At 41.9% G+C, this 22,500-nt stretch overlaps 1 long non-coding RNA gene across 1 annotated transcript in view; it reads left to right on the forward strand.

Annotated features, from left to right (window-relative positions):
- Positions 1-22,500, forward strand: part of LOC123507735 — a 343,144-nt gene that overhangs the window by 290,505 nt on the left and 30,139 nt on the right. The window contains exon 7 of the long non-coding RNA XR_006675741.1: positions 10,984-11,022. This is a non-coding gene — a long non-coding RNA (uncharacterized LOC123507735). The remainder of the gene's footprint in view (positions 1-10,983; positions 11,023-22,500) is intronic.

The raw sequence follows: 22,500 nt of genomic DNA on the forward strand, positions 1-22,500 counted from the left end.
GCTCTGGTTCTTCCGTGTCTCTTTCACCGCCGCCATCATCACCGTTGTCATCTCGTGTGCTTCTAGTGGTGGTGGTGGTGGTGGTGGTGGTGGTAGTAGTAGTTGTGGTTGTGGTGGTGGTGGTGTTTCCCGTCTCACTTCATTACTAGTATCAAAAGTAACAGCTGTGCGATTTCAGATATCACCTTCATGTTTAGTAATTTTCTGTTTCTTTTTCCTCCTCCTCCTCCTCCTCCTCCTCCTCCTCCTCCTCCTCCTCCTCCTCCTCCTCCTCCTCCTCCTCCTCCTCCTCCTCCTCCTCCTCCTCCTCCAGTTTCCTCCTCCCCTCGCCAGTAAGTTATGGTGAAATGAGTACAATCAGATAGCTTTTCAAAGACCACTGTGTTTGTTGTTGTTTGTGAATCGTTTGTTATGTTTTTAATCCTTTTCTTCCTTTTACTTCTTTTTACCTCTTGTTGTTGTTGGTTGGTGGTGGTGGTGGTGCTCATGTTGCTGTTCCTTCTTGTTATCCTCCTCCTCCTCCTCGTCGTCCTTCTTCTTCTTCTCCTTTTCCTTCTCCTTCTCTTTCTCCTTCTCCACCTTCTCCCCCCTTTTCCATCTCGTCCTATTATTACTACTACTAGTGTTATTGTTACTACTACTACTACTACTACTACTACTACTACTACTACTACTACTACTACTACTACTACTACTACTACTACTACACTACTAGCAAAAGGCGTGGGCACGTAATGGCGGCACGTACAGGTAGTCTTAGCCCCACATCGCCGTAAATTAAGGCTTGTTGAGCGGGAAGGGAGAGCATTAGGGGGGCAGGAGGGTGACCACTGAAAAGACCATCAATATTTCTCTTTCTGTGGCCGCAAACCAGTAATAAATGAAGGACCATCGCTATCTACTTGACTCAATTGAGGTGAGTTGACCCCTCTCTCTCTCTCTCTCTCTCTCTCTCTCTCTCTCTCTCTCTCTCTCTCTCTCTCTCTCTCTCTCTCTCTCTCTCTCTCTCTCTCTCTCTCTCTCTCTCTCTCTCTCTCTCTCTCTCTCTCTCTCTCTCTCTCTCACCTGGGAATTATGGGGGTAAATTGCTCGTGTTTACCTGTCATGAACTACTTGCCTCGGCCTCGTAATGGTGCAGTTCCTCGTTTAAATGTGTTATTTGTTTTGCATTTTATAACGAAATGTCTGACTTTATCCGCCATCGCTTTATAGTTTGAGGGACATTTGTTGCTTCTTTAGTGCTGGTTATTACGCCCATCTTCTGTCCCATTGCCTCTCCGGGATATTGTTTTTTTATCGAGTGGAAATTGCGTTGAGATTTTTTTTTTCATTTCGTCTCGTCACAGATTATCAGGTAAGCCGTTTCTCTTCCCCCTGCCGCGCTCACTCTGCAGGGGAAGAGTCACCCGGGCCTTGTTCCTCATTAACCCTTTCCTGCTTGTCGGTTTCTCCAATTATCGCCAATTTCTTAGACCTTTGTTTATGTACTAAGTTCTAAATTGTGTCTCATTAACTCTTTGTCATTTAGGTTTGATTGTATTTAGCTTTATTCTCCACGATTTATGCTTCTCAATGCTACAGTTTTAGTTAGACTTTGGTAGATTTTAGTTCTCTTACATAAAAAATAAGTGGGGTCTTTTTTTGTATTTTTTTGTTGCCAATGGTCGGCTTTCCCCTCTTACATATACGTGTTCAAATTTGACAGGCAAGTAACGCCTTTTTCAGTGAGATTATCATATAAAACTTAGCGATTTACATTACAACCCTGCACGAGGACCTGCTGATCGCCCGCCTCACTTCAGCCATTCAACACCGTCTGATTTCACCTGTATTTTCATGCACACATATACGGTCATGACATGGGAATCTTGTTAACTTTTCCCTCTCTCTGGATTATAAGTTTCGGGTAATTGCGGCCTTTTCGTTGTACCACTTAAGGAAACTTTCATCTGTATTCCCACTTGTTCGGTTTTCAAATTAGAATCTTGTCAACTTTCCCTTCAAACTCGTTATAATCTGATACAAGTAGCGTGGATCAGAATGGCCAACCTTCCCCGTGTTATATATCAAGAGTCACCAGTGCTTACCGTCACAACTCAACATAGCGGCATCTTTTCTTCCCTCCAGCGGGTCTTTCACTTCGGGGAGCGTGCGAGGCTGAATGACCAAGTTGCGATGTGTCGAAAGGGGGCAAATTCCTATACACATTGCAGTGCCTTAGACATCTAGCGCTCTTAGTGTGGAGTGGCGGCTATTTCTCTTCTTATTTATTTATGTATTTATTTATTTATTTTATTCTTTTGTTTTTATGCAAGAGGGGAAGCTGGCCAAGGGAACAATAAGATTAAAAAAAAGGGCCCACTATATTTCCAGTTCCCTGAAAGTTCAAATAAAGTTGGCCAAAAGAGTGGGAGGTGCAAGGAGCGTTCAGGGAGACAGAGCGGGTTCATCCGGGTTTCCAAGTACTGCTCAACGTATACGGTTATCGAACTGAGAATCTTTTTTTTTTTTTTTTTTTTTTGTGTGTGTGTGTGTGTTCTCTCCTTCGTCTTTTTTTCTTTTCCTTTTCTTCTTTTCTTCTTCTTCTTCTTCTTCTTCTTCGTCTTTTTCTTCTTGTTCTTCTTGTTCTTGTTCTTGTTCTTCTTGTTCTTGTTCTTGTTCTTCTTCTTCTTCTTCTTTTTCTTCTTCTTCTTCTTCTTCTTCTTCTTCTTCTTCTTCTTCTTCTTCTTCTTCTTCTTCGTGTTTTTTTTTCACCTCGGTCTTCTGCTGGTCACCCAGCCAGTCTTCCCCATTACAGAGCGAGCTCAGAGCTCATAAACCGATCTTCGGGTAGGACTGAGACCGCATCAGCACACTGTGTGTGTGTGTGTGTGTGTGTGTGTGTGTGTGTGTGTGTGTGTGTGTGTGTGTGTGTGTGTGTGTGTGTGTGTGTGTGTGTGTGTTTTCCTTGCTGGTGTTTTCGGATACAAGGCGCGGAGAGTGGTATCGGATTCCATTCTTATCGTCCCCTATTCTTTTTTTATCCTCATCCTCTTCCCTCTACCAATCTTTTCTTTTTTTCATTCTGATTCTGTGAGTGGCGCCGCTTGATCCTCGCCTCCATATATACAGAATCGGTTCATCAGCGGGATTGGATGAACCTTTCCTTCTCGTGACCGGATGATAATTTCGGACACGAGGCGCCAGGACCGGAATAGCACTGCCTGGTCCGTATTGGCCGATACACGGACGGACGCGGCCTTATCACCACAATCGCATCGGGCTTCCTTCCCTGTGAGCGGATTATGACACCGGAAAGGAGGCGCGAGGACTGGAGTATCTCGGCGCCTCGTCAACACAACCTTCGGAACCCTGGCGTCGCTTCTGTCTTGGCGCTTCTGTCGCCTCATCTACGCGACGGTTATTTCACCAGACCTCAATATCTGTTATCGTCGCCCTTGTCTCCGGCAGGCTTTCCCCCGCCCGCCCCAATCCGCCCCGCACCACCCGCACCACCGCCCCGCCCCTTGCCTTTGTCTGCCCCGTACACAATGGCCGCCGTGGAAATGTAGAAACGTCGTTGTAACTTCGATACTGGATTTTGGACGAGATTGAAATTAGATATCACTTACAATTGACAGCATTGAAGTGACGCCCAAATTAGACATCGCTGACACTTGACAAGCCTGCAGTGACGGCGCCTGGCGGGCCGGGGCGGGGAGGGCGCCGAGGGAGGGAGGGAAGGAGGGAGGGACGCTGAAATGAGACCCCGTTGAAATGTCTGAAGCTTAAAATTGTCTCCGTACAGTTATGAATGCCGAGCTGTGACGCGGAAGCTACAAAGGGAACTATGAAAAAAAAGAATGTATTAGAATGATAAATAAAATAAGGTAGGAGGAAAAAAATAATGATAGGTAAATGAATAAAATAAGGAAGCAGGAAGGAGACAGATACCGCTATGTATAGTATAAGAGAGAGAGAGAGAGAGAGAGAGAGAGAGAGAGAGAGAGAGAGCATCATAAGGCACGCAGGTAAAGAAAAATAAGACCCAGATATCGCAATGTGTATTAAAAGAGACCAGAAAGATACCAAGAAATACAGAGCGGGGAAAAAATATAAGAGAAGACACACACCGCAGCGTTTATTATAAGAAAAATGAAAGGGTACGCAGAGGGAGAGGAAAAAACACGGAAAAAAAAATAAATGATAAAATAAGGCATATACCGCTACCTAAATTGTAAGAGAAAAGATACAGAGAGAGAGAGAGAGAGAGAGAGAGAGAGAGAGAGAGAGAGAGAGAGAGAGAAATGTCGTATCAGAGAACGAACATTTCCACCGCCCATTTGATCTTGAAAATAATGTTCCAAAACTAATTCTACTTCTATTGCGGTTCCTCTCCACCTCTTTCGTCTTCCTCTTCCTCCCTCCGGACACACCGCCTCATTTTCCTCCTCCTCCTCCTCCTCCTCCTCCTCCTCCTCCTCCTCCTCCTCCTCCTCCTCCTCCTCCTTCTAAGTCATGGTCGTAGAGGAAATATCAACGTTGACATGTTAACTCATACGGAGAAGTAATTGGTGACAGGCAGGGAAGCAGGCAGGCGGGAAGGGAACACGGGCCCTGTCTTTCTCTCTCTCTCTACCCCTCTCTGCCTCTCTCTACCGGTTCCCCCCTTCCCGCACTCTACCTCAGTCTGTGCTTAAGGAATCAACGTTTTCTATGACTTGCCTTGCCGGGAAGTACTGCGGGGTTGTAAATTGGTGCCGTGGGGCGATTTGGATCAAAAATAGACGCTAATTTGTGGATTTTCGTGGCTAAACTTTGAAATTTGGCGTCAGTTCATAACGGGGGACGGAGATGATTTTGTAGTGTTTTGTCTCCTGTACAATGTGTGTTTGGCAAGACTGTCATTAGAGCGCTGGGAAACACACACTCCTGCCCTCGTGAGGATGGATAGATGCCCGGGTGATGGTGACGTGATGGTGACGAGACTTAAGACGAGAAGGAAGAGATGGCGAAGGGGGAAAAAGAGGAGGAGTAGGAGAGAGGTTATCAAAAGGGCATGAGAGAGAAAAAAAACATGACATGGAAGTATTGGATAAGTGCGAAGAAGAATGGAGGAGAGGAAAATGGGGTAGAAGGGTACAGAATGAATGATGAATGGAAAGTAAGGGGGAAATATGTAAATATAGGAATGTAAAGGAGAAAGAGGTTATCAAACGAGCGTATAGAGAAATAGGAATGGGATTAAAAGCAAGGATGTAAAAGTGATGAATGATGGGAAATAAGGAAGAAGGGAAAGATTAAAGAGGAGAAGAAGGAGAAGGAGATAATCTAAAGTGGATAAATGAAAGAAAACAAAGTAAAAGTAAAAATGTATACGATAAATAAGAAGAAAGAAGGAATAGAGTAAAGAGTGACGTGTAGAAAGAAAATAAAGAGATAAAAGGAACAAGAAAAAAAAAACTATAGACACAAAAATGGAGGAGGATGAATAAAAGTAAGAGTAAAGACAGTGAGGAAAATAAAAAAAAGGTTCATAATAAAGAAGAAAATGGAGAAAGCGACAATGAATGAAGAAACAAGAAGAATGAAGAAGGAAGAAAGAAAAGGAAAGAAGGAAGAAAAGGAAGGAAGGAAGAATGAGTCAATATTATTAGTGACAAGGAAGGAAGAGGAGGAGGAGGAGGAGGAGGAATATGTTGGAAGATAAGGAAGAAGAGGAGGAAGAGGAAGAAGGGGGGAGTAGATGGAAGAGGAAGAGAACAACTAGCAATCAACATACCTCAGTACTAGGCCCAAAAAGCAAACATACACGGAAATTGCCCCTTCCCCCCCACAAACACACACACACACACACACGCACACACACACACACACACACACACACACACACACACACACACACACACACACACACACACACACACACACACACACACACACACATCATCCTTAGTTCTTTTCAGCAGGAGGAGAAACATGAGTACCAACAATAACGATAGAATTAGAAGCCAGAAAGAGGAGGAGGAGGAGGAGGAGGAGGAGGAGGAGGAGATGAACCCTTAGTCTAAAGTTCATATTTCACCTCAAAGCACGGACAGGTATAGTCGCCAATCCTCCTCCTCCTCCTCCTCCTCCTCCTCCTCCTCCTCCTCCTCCTCCTCCTCCCCCCCCTATTCCATCCCCAAATTCTTACCTGGCTTCCCTAACTCACCTGTATCCTCCTACCTGAGTCTCATCACTACTTCTGTCTGTCCCTGGAAGAAAATGGAGCGAGGGGGGGAGAGAGAAGGAGGGGAAGGAGGGAGGGAAGAAGCACGTTGGCCAAATACCTTTCTGAAAATGCGCCTCTCCTCATATATAATTTGCCACCCTGTGATTTGTGCAGGATTATATAGCTTATTTTGGCAGCCGCGACTGTAATGAAGGTACATTCTGTGGCTTAGTACAATATTCCTCCCTCGAAAGACTGGCTTCTTCTGCCTCCAATTGTGCGTTGAGGAAGCGTTGGCTGGCTGGCTGGCTGAGAGAGAGAGAGAGAGAGAGAGAGAGAGAGAGGGGGAATTCAAGGCAGACAGACAGGCAGATATACATACAGAAACACAAATATTAAGACTATTGAAGACAGACATAGCCTACAGTTATATATATAAATAAACAATCATTAAAAAAGAGACGAACAGACAAACAGATTTAGAGCCAGCCAGAGAGAGAGAGAGAGAGAGAGAGAGAGAGAGAGAGAGAGGACACTAGACAAACTTACTCCTATACCTGACAAGGATACAGGTCCCATATTCAGAAACGCTTTGCTCTCTCACCACGACTATTTTCCAAGGCCACAGAGATGACTAGCGGAGTTTTCAAGAGTGTTTCTCCAGTTAATAAAGCAGAAACCTTGTCACTGTGCCTCTACAACTGTTAAAATTTGCTTAAAAACGCTTTGGTCTCTCATCACCACTATTTTCCAAGGCCACAGAGATGACTAGCGGGGTTTTCAAGAGTGTTTCTCCAGTTAATAATGCAGAAATCTTGTCACTCTGCCTCTAGAACTGTTAAAATTTGCTTAAAAACGCTTTGGTCTCTCATCACCACTATTTTCCAAGGCCACAGAGATGACTAGCGGGGTTTTCAAGAGTGTTTCTCCAGTTAATAATGCAGAAATCTTGTCACTCTGCCTCTAGAACCGTAATAAAAATCTTAGAAAACTCATGTAAATTTAGATAAAGTCTTTTAAAATAATGATGAAGCACAGTAGGACTCTGGCAAGGACTCACAGTATAGGAGTGTCCCTGGATGCTCCCCTGGCGTGCTGTGGTGTCCTGGCTTATCGGGGTGCGATGCTGGGTGTGTGGGGGTTAGGAGGCCGCGACGGGGTACATTAGTGCTATCTTGTCTTATCTCAGCTTTTACCCTTGTCCACCACCAGGGTATTTACATGGCTGTCGCTTTGTCTCTCTCTCTCTCTCTCTCTCTCTCTCTCTCTCTCTCTCTCTCTCTCTCTCTCTCGTCTATTCATTTTTCATGTTAATTTTTCGCTTTTCTGTCATGTTTTGTCATTTTTGTGAAATTAGAACACAAAATTGGGAGGAAATGCATAAAACTTATTATTATTTTAGTGGGTAGCAGAGAGAGAGAGAGATAAAGGAGAAGAAAACGAAGAAGAAGAAGAAGACGAAGCAAAAAACAAAAATAATAAGAATAAGAAAATGAAGAAGACGAAGAAAAGAAGAAGAAGAAGAAGCCAAAAATGATAATAATAAGAAGAGGAAGAAGGCGAAGAAGAAGAAGAAGAAGAAGAAGAAGAAGAAGAAGGAAGAGGAAGAATGAGAAGAAGATAATGAAGAAGAGAAATGAACTGCAATGACAACGACGAGGAAAACGATAGGAAAAAAAAAACAGCGAGAAAAAAGTAAGGGAAAGAGAGAGAGAGAGAGAGAGAGAGAGAGAGAGAGATAATTAGGGACAGAAAATCACAGTAATTCTAAAAACAAAGAAAAGGGAATCGGAAACTAAGAGAAATAAGAAAAAAATATATACCGGAAGGAGTTTAAAAGCCACAGTAATCATGAAAATAATAAAAAAGAAAAAGAAAAATGAGCCGAATACAATTTTCACTCAGCGTCGAATCATTACAAAAAATTCGACACGGATACTCACGGAAGAAGCAACGGAAGAAAACGGGTAATTAGAGAAGATAGAGAAAACGAGATGTGTCGATTCACTTCACACCAAGCTCATTGTTTCCGCACCAACTTAAAACACTCGACGATTTTCACGATGGACACACAGAAACACGATTTTTCCATTAATAACCCTACCTGCTTCTCCCATCCCCTGAGCCCATTTCTATCTATACCTGTTTTCTTCATACGGGTACGCCCCCCCTCTTTCCTCCTCCCTTAATTTCCACCCCCGTCATGTTTCCCTCCCCCTTTCTCACGTATCATACTAATTTTCACGCCTGTTGTTCGTCGGCAGCTGTTCGTATTACTGTTATTATTCTTGTTATTGTTTCTAGACGTGTTGCAGCGGTGTGGTGTCGTGTGGTTGGGTGTGGTGTGGTGTGGTGTGGTGGTGTGGGGTTTGGGGTGGTGGTGTGGTGTGCTGTGTAGGTTGATGGTGTGGAGTGGTGATGTGGTGTGCTGTGTAGGTTGGTGGTGTGATGTGCTGTGTTGGTTGCTGGTGTGGTGTGGTGATGTGGTGTGCTGTGTAGGTTGGTGGGTGTTGGAATAAATGGTGTTGAATGTAGTTGTTTTGTCCTATTTTGTTGTAATTTTTTATCACAAATTGTGTGTGTGTGTGTGTGTGTGTGTGTGTGTGTGTGTGTGTGTGTGTGCGTGTGTTATTCACCACGGTCGTCTGCTGGTTACCCAGCCAGCCTTTCCCCTACGGTAAGAGCTCAGAGCTCGTACTGACCGATCTTCGGGTAGGACTGAGATCACAACACACTCCACACACCGGGAAAGCGAGGCCACATCCCTTCGAGTTACATCCCGTACCTATTTACTGCTAGGTGAACACACCCCACACATTAAGAGGCTTGCTCATTTGCCTCGCCGTTTCCTGGGACTCGAACCCGGGCCCTCTCGATTGTGAGTCGAGCGTGCTAACCACTACACTACGCGGTGTGTGTGTGTGTGTGTGTGTGTGTGTGTGTGTGTGTGTGTGTGTGTGTGTGCAGTATACACGGTTTAAGCTACACTTCCTCGGTTTGGTCTCCTTGTATATATTTGTTCATTTTTTCCTGTGTGTGTGTGTGTGTGTGTGTGTGTGTGTGTGTGTGTGTGTGTGTGTGTGTGTGTGTGTGTGTGCGCGCACGTGCGTGCGTGCGTGTGTGCGAATGGTCGATTTTGGTCAGGTTATCTGCATGAATCGATATTATGTTTGTTAATAAGAGATCGGCATATTCCTATATTCTCTCTCTCTCTCTCTCTCTCTCTCTCTCTCTCTCTCTCTCTCTCTCTCTCTCTCTCTCTCTCTCTCTCTCTCTCTCTCTCTCTCTCTCTCTCTCTCTCTCTCAAACGTGATCTTTAACTATTTTTTATTTTGTCCTTTTGTAGAGACGCCTCGTTGTGTGTCGGTGATATTTGTTATTAAGCGCTGTTGTGATATTATTGATTGTCTAAGTGGAGGAGTGGAGAAACTGGTAGTGGTGCGTTGGTGTGTTTGGTGGAGCAACATTACCGTTTTCTACTTAATCACAGGCTTGTTCTTTATATTTGTGTGTTTGGGAGTAGTGACTTGTATTTATTCTTTTTTTCGTCTACTGGTGTTGCTTATTTACTGCCACTTCCTTTCCTGGCGTGTATACAACCATGCCAAAACGAGGGAGTTTGTTGTCTGTCGCTTGGTTCAGTATTAACAACAACAACAATAATAACAGTAACAGTAGCAACAACAACATCAACAACAACAACAACAATAACAGCAATAACAGTAACAGTAGCAACAACAACAACATCAACAACAACAACAACAACAACAACAACACACCACCACCACCACCACCAACACAAACAGCAACAATAAAAACAACAACAACAGTAACTACAGCAATAACAACAACAACGACACCACCACCACCAACAACAACAACAACAACAACAACAGGTCAAGGGGAGAATCCTAAGACCTTTCTATGCTATGTGTGACCCTGGCGAAGTCCTACATCCTTTAAAGCCACCTGTACATATGACGAATGAAAACCAAGGATTCCATATATACATTCCTTAATTAACCCCTTCAGTACCAGGACGTGTTTTTATATTCATTCTGCCTACTATCTGGCGATTTTATACAGCTTCAGAAACTTAGGTGAGGATTAAGAGAGTGAAGACTGCGGGTACTAATATTTTGACCTCCATAGACCCTTCCTAATGTAAATAAAATTGTCTAACGTACCCAAAACTCATCGTAAAAATGCGTCCCAGTACTGAAGGAGTTAAGGGTGTTTTCGTAAAGGTTTCAGTGTCTTGTCTCAACTAACAGGCTCCAGCGAAGTAATTGGAGTTTTGAAGGGCACTTTTTTGTTATTCTAGCGGTAATTTAATAAGAACGTTGCATTAGTGGGTAGATATTCATGAGAACTTGACTAATCCACTACGTAGTCTATGAAAATAGTGGTGGTGTGGCAAGACAGTGTGTGAGAGTACGTGCCTTGGTGTACCTCTTGTCGACATCCTGGTTACGCCCACGCTGTATACCAATGTGCTGACGTGAAGTTCCTCAGTACAGAGTGCTCAAAAAAAAAAAAAAAGAAATACACATATAGTCTTTCTCGTAACTTCACTTCTCAAAAGAAAAAAAGAAAGAAAAGAAAAGAAAGAAATACACATATATTCTTTCTCGTAACTTCACTTCTCAAAAAGAAAAAAAGAAAACAAAGAAATATACATATAGTCTTTCTCGTAACTTCATTTCTCAAAAGAAAAAAAAATCAATACTTTTCTTTGTGTATTTATTATGTTTCTTAGTGTCCTTATTGATGTTTCTTTTTCTCCTCAGGCGTGACTTCCAGAGCACTGGGTGATGGGCAAGGCTTCGGTGAGTACGTACACGTATTTTTTATCGTTGCTATTTAATCCCTTCAATACTGGGACGCATGTTTATCTTGAGATTTGTGTACGATTAGACCATTTTATTGACATTAGGAAGGGTCTATGGAGGTCAGAAGATTAATGGCCATTCTTTACTGTCTTAATCCCTCACCTGAGTTTCTGAAGCTGTATAAAATCACCAAATAGTAAGCAGAATGAATATGAAATCGCGTCTAGATACTGAAGGGGTTAAAGATAAATGAAGTGTCAATATCTTTGTATTTTTTCATTCATTATATTTCTTCTCATTATAAGCACACACTTCATACTTTTTTCTGTCTTTTGTTTAATTTTTCTTTCATTAAACCGTAAGTCAGGTTTAGCTTATATCCTTAACCCCTTCAGTACCACGACGCGTTTCTATATTCATTCTGCTAACTATTTGGTGATTTTAAACAGCTTCAGAAACTCATGTGGAAGAATTAAAGTAATGAAGACTTTGGCCATTAATCTTCTAACCCTCTATAGACCCTTCCTAATGTCAATAAAACCGTCTAATCAAATCCAAAACTCATGATGAAAATACGTCCCTGTACTGAAGGGATTAAGATAGTGAAGACTGGCCATTAATCTTCTCTATAGACCCTTCATAACGTCAAAAAGAATGGTCTAATCGTACGCAAATCTCAAGGTAAACATGTTTCCCAGTACTGAAGGGGCTAACTTCCTATAAAACTCTTCCCATACACTTTTTATCACTACACAAAACAATTTAATCTCAATTCTCGTGACGGCCAATGCGTCTGATAATTGTTCTTCCTTTACGTTCCTTTGTGTCTCTCCTCACCCTTCCCCTCTCTCTCCCCTTCCCCTTTACGATCACACAGTAAAGGGGAAGAGGGGGAGTGAAAGGCGCTGTAAAGGGGGATTAGCAATTACGAAAACTCACCACATTAGAGGGGAAACGGAAAGGGGAGAAGAAAAGGAGGGGAAACATTAGGAAAGATGGGAAGGATTGTGATATGATGAGGTGGAGAAAGGAAAAGGGGAGAAGGATGAAAAAAGACAAGAAGTGAATGTTTTGAGTGGCTGGAGAGAGAGAGAGAGAGAGAGAGAGAGAGAGAGAGAGAGAGAGATGGTGTAAGCACTTGGAGGGAATGAAAGAGAACAGAAGAAGCAGGAACTAAGGAAGAGTGAATGAAAAGGTGGAGAGAAAAAAAAAAGAAACAGGAAGAATAATAATTTTTAAGAGATAAAAGAAGAAAGAGGGAGAAGAAGAAGAAAGAAAGAAAAGAAGACAAGCTAAAAGAAAAAAAAAGAAAAAGATGAGCAGGAAGTGGAAATTTGGAGAGAGAGAGAGAGAGAGAGAGAGAGAGAGAGAGAGAGAGAGAGAGAGAGAGAGAGAGAGAGACGACTATATTTATGACTTTTGTGATATATTCATGTATTATGTATGAATATGTGTATGTCTTATTTTATTGTCTACTTATTTATTGAACGAGATGTCTGTCCTCCTCCTCCTCCTCCTCCTCCTCCTCCTCCTCCTCCTCCTCCTCCTCCTCCTCCTCCTCCTCCGTCTTCCCTCCCTTTCTCTCTATCATCCACATTTCTGATCTCCTTTATTTTACTGTTATGAGGGGGAGAAGGAGGAGGAGGAGGAGGAGGAGGAGGAGGAGGAGGAGGAGGAGAAGGAAGAGGAAGAGGAGGAGGGTGGACAGGAGGGTGACAGGTGTTCTAAGGGCGGCCAGGTGGTCTGATTAATGCTCTGACTCTCTAATTAAAAGGCACAGGTAAAATTAGCTTCGTTGGAAATTACTCGGGTCAACAAGGAATAAATGACTTGGTATAATTATTTTCTAATCTATATACGCACGTACACACACACACACACACACACACACACACACACACACACACACACACACACACACACACACACACACACACACACACACACACACACACACACACACACACACACACACACGGGTTAGTGAATTTATTGAGGTATTCTTACATAGATTCGTATATTTTTGCTGCAATACACTACATACATGCATTTATACACACACACACACACACACACACACACACACACACACACACACACACACACACACACACACACACACACACACACACACACACACGGATAGTATTTCCAGTTCCGTCAATACATCCTTGAGGCAGACTGCAATATCCGTGGTGAGGGGAAAAAAATACTTGTAACAGGTCTCAAGGGCTTGGGGGGAGGAGGAGGAGGAGGAGGAATAAGAGGACGAGAGATTTGCTTGTTTGGTAAAAATTTCATTATTGCCTTGAGTAGCAACATGATTCTCTCTCTCTCTCTCTCTCTCTCTCTCTCTCTCTCTCTCTCTCTCTCTCTCTCTCTCTCTCTCTCTCTCTCTCTCTCTCTCTCTCTCTCTCTCTCTCTCTCTCTCTCTCTCTCTCTCTCTCTCTCTCTCTCTCTCTCTCTCTCTCTCTCTCTCTCTCTCTCTCTCTCTCTCTCTCTCTCTCTCTCTCTCTGTTCACCTGTTATCGCCGTGTTGGTCAATTTACGGCGCCAAATGAGGTGTTGCTTGGTTCTTTACGCCGTCAGTGTCACCGCCTCTGGTGCTGTTCGCCGCCTCAAAATGACCCAATGGAATGAAGCTTCACATCCCTTGCCCAGGAGCCTCGAATCCCTGGTGGAGGCTGTCAATGTGTGTGTGTGTGTGTGTGTGTGTGTGTGTGTTTGCAGGAGAAGTATACGATTAGGATTGATGTAATACAGGAAGAGGAGGAGGAGAAGTAGAAGGAAGGGGAAGAGGAGGAGGAGGAGAAGGAGAAGGAAAAGGAGAAGGAGGAATAGAAGGAGTAGTAGCAGTAGTAGTAGTAGTAGTAGTAGTAGTAGTAGTAATAGGAGGAGGAGGAAGTGTGTTGCGATTCTTTAAACTTTCAACACAAATTATCTTCTCAAATTGCAACCGTGAAGAGATTTTTTGGAAAGAGTCTAGCGATGTGTTCCTTTCTCTTTATTCGTTCAGATTCTCTATGCAGCGTCCGTCACATGGATGAAGGAAGTATGAGAGGGAAAGGTGTGTGTTATGTACTACAGGGAAGATTCTTAATGCAGCGTCCGTGTGTGTGTGAGTTATGTAGTACAGCGTGTGTATGTTATGTACTACAGCGTCCGTGTGTGTGTGTGTGTGTGTGTGTGTGTGTGTGTGTGTGTGTGTGTGTGTGTGTGTGTGTGTGTGTGTGTTGTGTATTACAGGGAAGATTCTTTATGCAGCATCCGTGACATGAAAGAAGGAAGTGTGAGAGGGAAAGGCATGTGGTTATGTGCTACGGGAAGGTTTTAAGAGACAAGGAAGTTACAGTTTGTGTCTTTCTAAAGCAATGCCCTCTGTCGAACACTTTCAGAAATTATGTAACGTTAAAGAAAATAAATAAATAAAATAAATAAAAAAGATAACTAAAGTAAATAAATAGATAAATATATTTGTACAGGTTAAAAATATAAGAATCTATTCCATAAGATTTAACTGAGAGAGAGAGAGAGAGAGAGAGAGAGAGAGAGAGAGAGAGAGAGAGAGAGAGAGAGAGAGAGATACCTGACCAGCTTCAAAAGTGCATGTAATGAAGCGCAGTCCCAAAGTGAGCGTTGCAGCCATTAAGGGATCAGCCTAATGGTGGATTCGAAGCTTCATTACCAGGCATTAGACAGAGAACATCCCCCTCTCTCTCTCTCTCTCTCTCTCTCATGTTGTTTTTATTATAGGAATTGTAAAGATCTTAATAAACTTGAGTAATACCACACACACACACACACACACACACACACACGTCAGGTAAAGTGTATCATAATAGTAATAAAACACGTCAGAGAAACAATACGCACGTAGTGGATAAGGTGGTAAGCGTGGGATCGGGCAGACGTCCACGCGTATAGGTTCGAATCCCACCACGTATTGCCTTGATACTTTGTCATTTGTCGAGTGGTTTAAAATTACCTACATGTCACCGTGATACCCAGTTTTTAGGTGGCTACACGAAAGACGTACTTCGGTGGTGATATGGGCCTTAATATGGGTATCACTATAAATAAAATTGCTTGCGCCACTAATAGGTGGAAGCTTAACAGCGGTTCCAATACTCTTCATGTTACCTGAAGGGGCTATAGGCCAGGACATTGAAAAATAATAATAGAAATAGAAATAATAATAATAGTAGTAGTAGTAGTAGTAGTAGTAATGATAATAGTAATAATAATAATAATGATAATAATAATAGTAATAATAACAAAAATACAGAAACATTGCACAAGTAGTATTAGTAGTACGTCGACTATTATGACTTCCCATTTTCTTCGCCTCGCCACATCCGGTAATAAAGAAAACGGGAAAGTGCAGTGAGCGAAAATAAAAGTGAAAAAAAAAGTAATAAAAAAAAAGAAAAAAGGAAATTAGGAAAGTGAAGCCACGCGCGCAACTTCCTATTAATGATGCGCTTCAGTGACACACACCAGAGAAAAGAACAAAAAGAAAAAAAAAACAGGAAAAATGATGGAACTATATCGACATGTGTTGGAATTGTGGGTAAGAGAGAGAGAGAGAGAGAGAGAAAGCTAAATGTTACTGAAAATATCATAAATAGAAGCGAATGTTATGAAATCAAGAAAATGGATGACAAAATGATAAAAAAAAAAAAGAGAATAACGAAACGGGAACCAAACTGGACGATAATTACAACGTGAAGAGTCGGTGCTAATTGCAGAGTGGTAATTAAATGTTACAAACGGAGGAGAAATGTTATAGGTAAACGAAATGACATAATAACACAGAACGGGGAAATAATGCAATAAATAAGACACATAAATCAGAAGGTAATAGAGAGAGAGAGAGGGAAGAAAAAAGAAAATGACACACACACACACACACACACACACACACACACACACACACACACACACACACACACACACACACACACACACACACACTTATACACACACAAAAACACGCCCTTTCATTAAGCAACACCTGGTTCCTCTCACCTGTAAATCTCTCTCTCTCTCTCTCTCTCTCTCTCTCTCTCTCTCTCTCTCTCTCTCTCTCTCTCTCTCTCTCTCTCTCTCTCTCTCTCTCTCTCTCTCTCTCTCTCTCTATCTATCTATCTATCTATCTATCTATATATATATATATATATATATATATATATATATATATATATATATATATATATATATATATATATATATATATATCTTTCTCTCTCTATCTATCTATCTATCTAACCATCTCTTTCTTTATGTGTATTTATCTAACCTATCTGTCTTCCAAGCTACCAATCTCCCTATCAGTCTGCCTATCTAACCTTGTATCCAGCCAATGATCCATCCACTCCATCCATCCATCCATCCATTTAGCCAGCCATCCAGGTGTGTCTACGCGTGAAGCCGCCATTAGTCACGGCACATTTCCAGCAGCAAACATTGTCTCTGGTAGCATTTCCTTGAACGCAGCGTGACTCTTTACTTCAGACAGTCTTGCTCACGGAAGTCGTCCTCACTCATGCCGAAATATTAACCATTCAGGGATATTAAAAGCGTCGCCACGTGCAGGAGTGACGCACCTTCCCCTCACATTGTCTGTTTCAAGTGCCTGTGTGTGTTGTTGTTTTAGAAATGGATGTAGAATAGGTGCAGTGATGGGCCACTATTCTGAGACGTTTTGTTCTCTCACTGCGACTATTTTCAAAGGACGCAGAGAAGGTTAGCCGTATTCTGAAGGGTGTTTCGCCAGGTAGTAATTTCAAATGTTATTAATCTCATACTAGTACTGTAACAATAGCATTAAGAACCTGTGTCACGTAGAGAGCCATCAATATTTCCAACTTCCTATGACTTGACTTCATTTAAGAGGGAGGTTTCAAGACATTTATCCCTTCATTTCGGCTAACTCTTTCGAACCTGCAAGGGGACTGGCAAATAAGTGGGCCTTTTTTTCTTCTCTCATATAAATAAAGTGTGTAAAACGAGAAAGAACAGGATATTTTTGCAATGTTTAGGCTGTGCATTGTTTGGCGGGGCTGTAAACCAAGGGAAGATGTGTCAGTCTTTAGAGATGAAAGGGAAGATGTGGCAAAGGGTGAAAGGGTTGAAATTGTGAGAAAACGTGAAAGTATCGTGTCATGCTTATACTTCCATTGGTTGTAATTTTCCCCTCGACCTTATAAGTCAGCTGGTGTGTTGCCTATGTTGGAGAACTGATGGTTTGGTAAGGTTGAAGTCAGAGTAAAGTTTGAGATTGAGAGAAAATATAAGGCAGAATGGCTGGTGTGTTGCCTATTTTAAAGAACTGAGGGTTTTGTAAGCTTTAACCCGTTTAATACTGAGACGCATTTTTACCTTGATTATTGAGTGATTAGACTATTTTGTTTGCATTAAGAAGGGTCTATGGAGGTCAGAAGATTAATGGCTTGATCTTTACTATTTTAACCGCAACATATGTTTCTGAAACTGTGTAAAACTGCCAAATAGTAACCAGAATGAATATGAAAATGCGTCCTGGTACGGAGGAGATTAAGTTAGAGTGAAGTATAGGAATTAAGTTTGAGAGTGGGAGAAAATGTGAGGCGGAATGGAGGTGAGTGTAATATCTTACTTAACCAGTGACCGTGACTCTCCCAAGCAAAATTTTACTTCTCATTATGAAAGTGACATGTTTTCTAGATCATTTTTCGTTCATATAGTAATTCATCTACGCTTAACTCTGCCATGTAAATAAGAGAAGATTAACCCCTCTAGTACTGGGACTCATTTCTTCCTTGAATTTTGGACATGATTAGATGATTTTGTTAACAATAGGAAGGGTCTATAGAGGTCAGAATATTAATGGTCCTGAGTGTACTATTTTAATCCCCTTATGAGTTTCTGAAGCTGTATAAAATCACCAAATAGTAACCAGAATGAATGTGGAAACGCGTCATGGTACTGATGGGGTTAGGAATGTTCTACCTGCTGTGGCAATTCAGCATAGGAAATGAAAGTAAATAAAATAACGAAGATTTTAGTAAGGAAGAATTTATATCTATAAGACTCTTGAAATGTCACTTGTGTTGATGGATTGGTTCCTTGCGTGGTGTCCTGTCTAGCTGCACCTGTTCATTACCTGTCTATGTGTGTGTACTTGTTCCGTGCCTCTCCTCGCCGCTCTCCTCCTGTCCTTGGTGAGCTTGGAGGCCATATTACATCACTACCAATACCACCAATACCAGTTTTCAATCAAATATCAGAACATTCACTAATATTATCACATCCACGACCATTTATCAACAGTCAGGAGTTTCCATTCAAGTATTACCAGTCACCATGTCATCACCATCACCACCATCACCAGTTTTCAGTCATATATCGGAACATTTACCAGTACTATCACATCCATTAGCATTTATCAACAGTGAGGTGTTTCTATTCAAGTACCAGTCACCAAGTCATCATCATTACCATCACCATCATCACCAGTTTTCAGTCAGATATCGGAACATTCACCAGTATTATCATTTTCACTAGCATTTGTCAACAGTCAGGCGTTTCTATTCAAGTTTTACCAGTCACCAAGTCATCACCATCATCATCATCATCACCAGTTTTCAGTCAAATATCGGAATATTCACCAATTGTATCACATTTATTAACATTTTCCAATCAGTAAGTCTGTTTTCCCTCAAGTATTACCAATCACCAAGTCATCACCATTACCACCACCAACATCACCACAGTTTTCAGTCAAATATTGGAACATTCACCAAATATCACCACATTTACTAAAACATTTTCCAGTCAACCAGTCATAATTATGTTTTCCCTCAAGCATTGCCAGTCACCAAATCATCATCACCACCACTATAGTCAGCACCACACCTTTCACTCACCAGTACTACCACATTCACCAACATTTCAGTCATTTTCACTCATTACCAGTCACCAAGTCTTCACCAGCATCACCGCCACAATTCCCCATCTTGCAGTAGTGGTAGCGATGGAACACGCTGCTCAGTAAAGGAATTAGTGTAAATACAGAACCTTTTAATTCAGTCTATAAAGATAATGACCAACTTATTCAGTGTAAGAGAGGAAAGCAGGACAAGGACAACAAAAAACGGGAAAAAAAAGACCCAATAAGCTCCCAATCTCCTTGTAGGTCCGAGATAGCCACCCACCCCCACACACACACACAAAAAAAAAAAAGGGATAAATGTCTTGAAACCTCCTCCCTCCCTTTTACTAATGGATATGATAAGTGAGTCAAATTTGATAATAATACAGAAAGAATAACAAACCGTCTAATTTCTAGCCATTTTGGAAGGAGAAAGCGGAAGACAGTAGCTGAAATGTTAAGGAAATTATGTGTCTCTGCTTTTCCTCTCCTTTCGTGGCTGAATTGAAGAAGTTAGTAATGCAGTGTTCATGAATGGCGTGTGTGAGTGTGTGGCAGGAAGTACAAAGACATGATAGCGCTCAGTAGGGAGGAGAAATCTTGACTTCATGTGTATTTAGATATATTTTTGTGTTTATTAGATTTGCAATTATCCTCTCTCTCTCTCTCTCTCTCTCTCTCTCTCTCTCTCTCTCTCTCTCTCTCTCTCTCTCTCTCTCTCTCTCTCTCTCTCTGGCCTCGTTATGTATTCAAGCGTCCCAAAAATGTTTCTATTTCTCTCCTTTTCTTAAATTTGCTTCTCATAATGACCTAGTGTTCTTTATTGTTATGGTGGTGGTGGTGGTGGTGGTGGTGGTGGTGGTGTAGTAGTAGTAGTAGTAGTAGTAGTAGTAGTAGTAGTAGTAGTAGTAGTAGTAGTAGTAGTAGTACCTCCTGTTTTTCTTCTTCCTCCTCCTCCTCCTCCTCCTCCTCCTCCTCCTCCTCCTCCTCCTGTATTACATCAATCCTAATCGTGTATTTCTCCTGCTAACACGTTCACTATCCTCATCTTACACGCACACACACACACACGCACACACACACACACACACCTGTCTTTCTCTCCTTCCCTTTTCTTCATCTATCATTTCTTTATCCTCTCCTCCATTTTCGTCCCCAACTTCTCCTCCTCCTCCTCCTCCTCCTCCTCCTCCTCCTCCTCCTCCTCCCCACAAGATGACACTCCTACCATTTGCCAATTCAAGTGTAAATTCTCGTAAGTGAATATTTGGAAGGTTGTAATAGAAAGGAACACGACTTGACGTTGATTGGAGGGTTAAGACAGGCTGGGGCGATTCTCTGCACGCTGATTGGTCCTCGTCTCCACTTTGCCGCCTGGGAAGGAAGCTGATTGGCTGGAATTTTTGCATACTCTCAAATTAGCTTATTACAGAGAACACGATCATACCTGTGAGTTCCGGTGCGTGTGTGTGTGTGTGTGTGTGTGTGTGTGTGTGTGTGTGTGTGTGTGTGTGTGTGTGTGTGTGTATGTGTATGTGTATGTTGTATCTTCACCTCAGCCTGATCTTATGCATGCTTGCCTCCTCCTCCTCCTCCTCCTCCTCCTCCTCCTCCTCTACCTCCCAGGGTCACCGTCCTCCGGGAAGAGCCTGGGAAGGTCCTCTTATCGTGACGTCATCAGTACAAACAAAAGAAGCGAGTCGGCGTAGGAAATGAGAGATAGTTATTGTGATGGGGTGCTCTCTCTCTCTCTCTCTCTCTCTCTCTCTCTCTCTCTCTCTCTCTCTCTCTCTCTCTCTTAGGACAAATTTTCCCTGGTAACTAATATAGAAATCATCTCTGCTGTCTTTTTTTTCCCTCTAAGATGCAAAATTATTGTAATCAGACGTGAATTTGTTTTTTTGTAATTGTCTTATTCCATTATCTATTAATAGGGTGAGTTTTTATCATCCTCTCTCTCTCTCTCTCTCTCTCTCTCTCTCTCTCTCTCTCTCTCTCTCTCTCTCTCTCTCTCTCTCTCTCTCTCTCTCTCTCTCTCTCTCTCTCGCTCTCGCTCTTTCAATCGAAACTACGAAACAAGATCATATAAACGAAACATTGGATTAATATTATTTTTTCCCCGTTTATTTTATTATCATCCTCCTGAAATTGTCGGGCAAGAGAGAGAGAGAGAGAGAGAGAGAGAGAGAGAGAGAGACAGACACCAATACATAGCGAGTGTCTTTTTCAAAACTGGAAACACTCACTCACTCCCTCGTTCGCTTCATCACATCAGCCAATCCTAGCAATCAGCCACCGCGTATAGGTCACAATTACTATACTTAGGAGGGTAAAAAAATACTCTTACATATTCAACTATACGACTTGCCTGGCCAGTTGGAAGTCTTGTGTATATTTCGTATAAAACTCGTATCTTTAAATCCTTCAATAACAGTCCAATAGCCTTTATACATCGTAATTTGATGCAATTCCAAGACGTTTCAAGCAATCGCCATGTATTGAATTCCAACAGGTATTAGAAAATTGGAGTGAGACGAGAAGAAAAGAGGAAGTGAGGCAAGAGAAGAATGAGAAGTAAGAGGAGTAAAAGATGATAATGGTTTGATGGAGGGAAGGAAAGACGATGAGGAGAAAAGGGAGAGATAAAGAGTAGAAAAGAAAGGTGAAAAGTAAAAGAAAGAAAGGGATACTGGGATAAAGGTGAATAGAAAGGGTAGAAAAATTAGAAAAGAATGAAATAACAGAAATGAAGAAAATAATTGAAGATGAAGGAATGCATAGAGAAGAAGATGAAAGAAAAGAGGAAAACAAAACTAGTAGTGAAAGATGGACCACGAAAACAGGAGATGGATAAAGTGATGAAGGGAAGAGGAGAAAATACTGAAAAATGGAGAATGGAGGAGAGAGTGAGACGGAAGAAGGGAGGAAGATGAAGAAGGAGGCATGGAAGAAGAGGAAAGAGAGAGAAATTAGAGAAATGAGAGATAAAAAAGAATGAGACACAAGAAAGAGAAGAGGAGAGAATGAAAAAAATAATGAAGAAAAAATATGAGAGAAAGAGACAAAAAAGGCAAGAAAGGAAAAACGGATGAAGGAATGAAAAGATAAGACAGAACAAGAGGAAATAATGTCTAAGTGTAACCATAGAGAAAACACAACACACCTCTAGTTACAAGGTGGACAGGTGGCAAGTTAGTAGTTACCACGGTCTCAGCACACCTGGCTAGCGAGGTGAAGGAATACTTGGTCGCTTAAACAGGTAACATCTATCATACCTGAAATTTATAAGCTTGTCTGATTAGGGCTTCCAGTTTTTATTCTATTTTATTTTACTTTGTGTGTGTGTGTGTGTGTGTGTGTGTGTGTGTGTGTGTGTGTGTGTGTGTGTGTGTGTGTGTGTGTGTGTTTTTTTTTTTATTTGCTTTCTGCTTTTTTTTTCTCTCTCTCTCTCTCTCTCTCTCTCTCTCTCTCTCTCTCTCTCTCTCTCTCTCTCTCTCTCTCTCTCTCTCTCTCTCTCTCTCTCTCTCTCTCTCTCTCTCTCTCTCTCTCTCTCTCTCTCTAGG

This window comes from Portunus trituberculatus, chromosome 23 (assembly GCF_017591435.1).
Source record: "Portunus trituberculatus isolate SZX2019 chromosome 23, ASM1759143v1, whole genome shotgun sequence".
NCBI lineage: Eukaryota > Metazoa > Arthropoda > Malacostraca > Decapoda > Portunidae > Portunus > Portunus trituberculatus.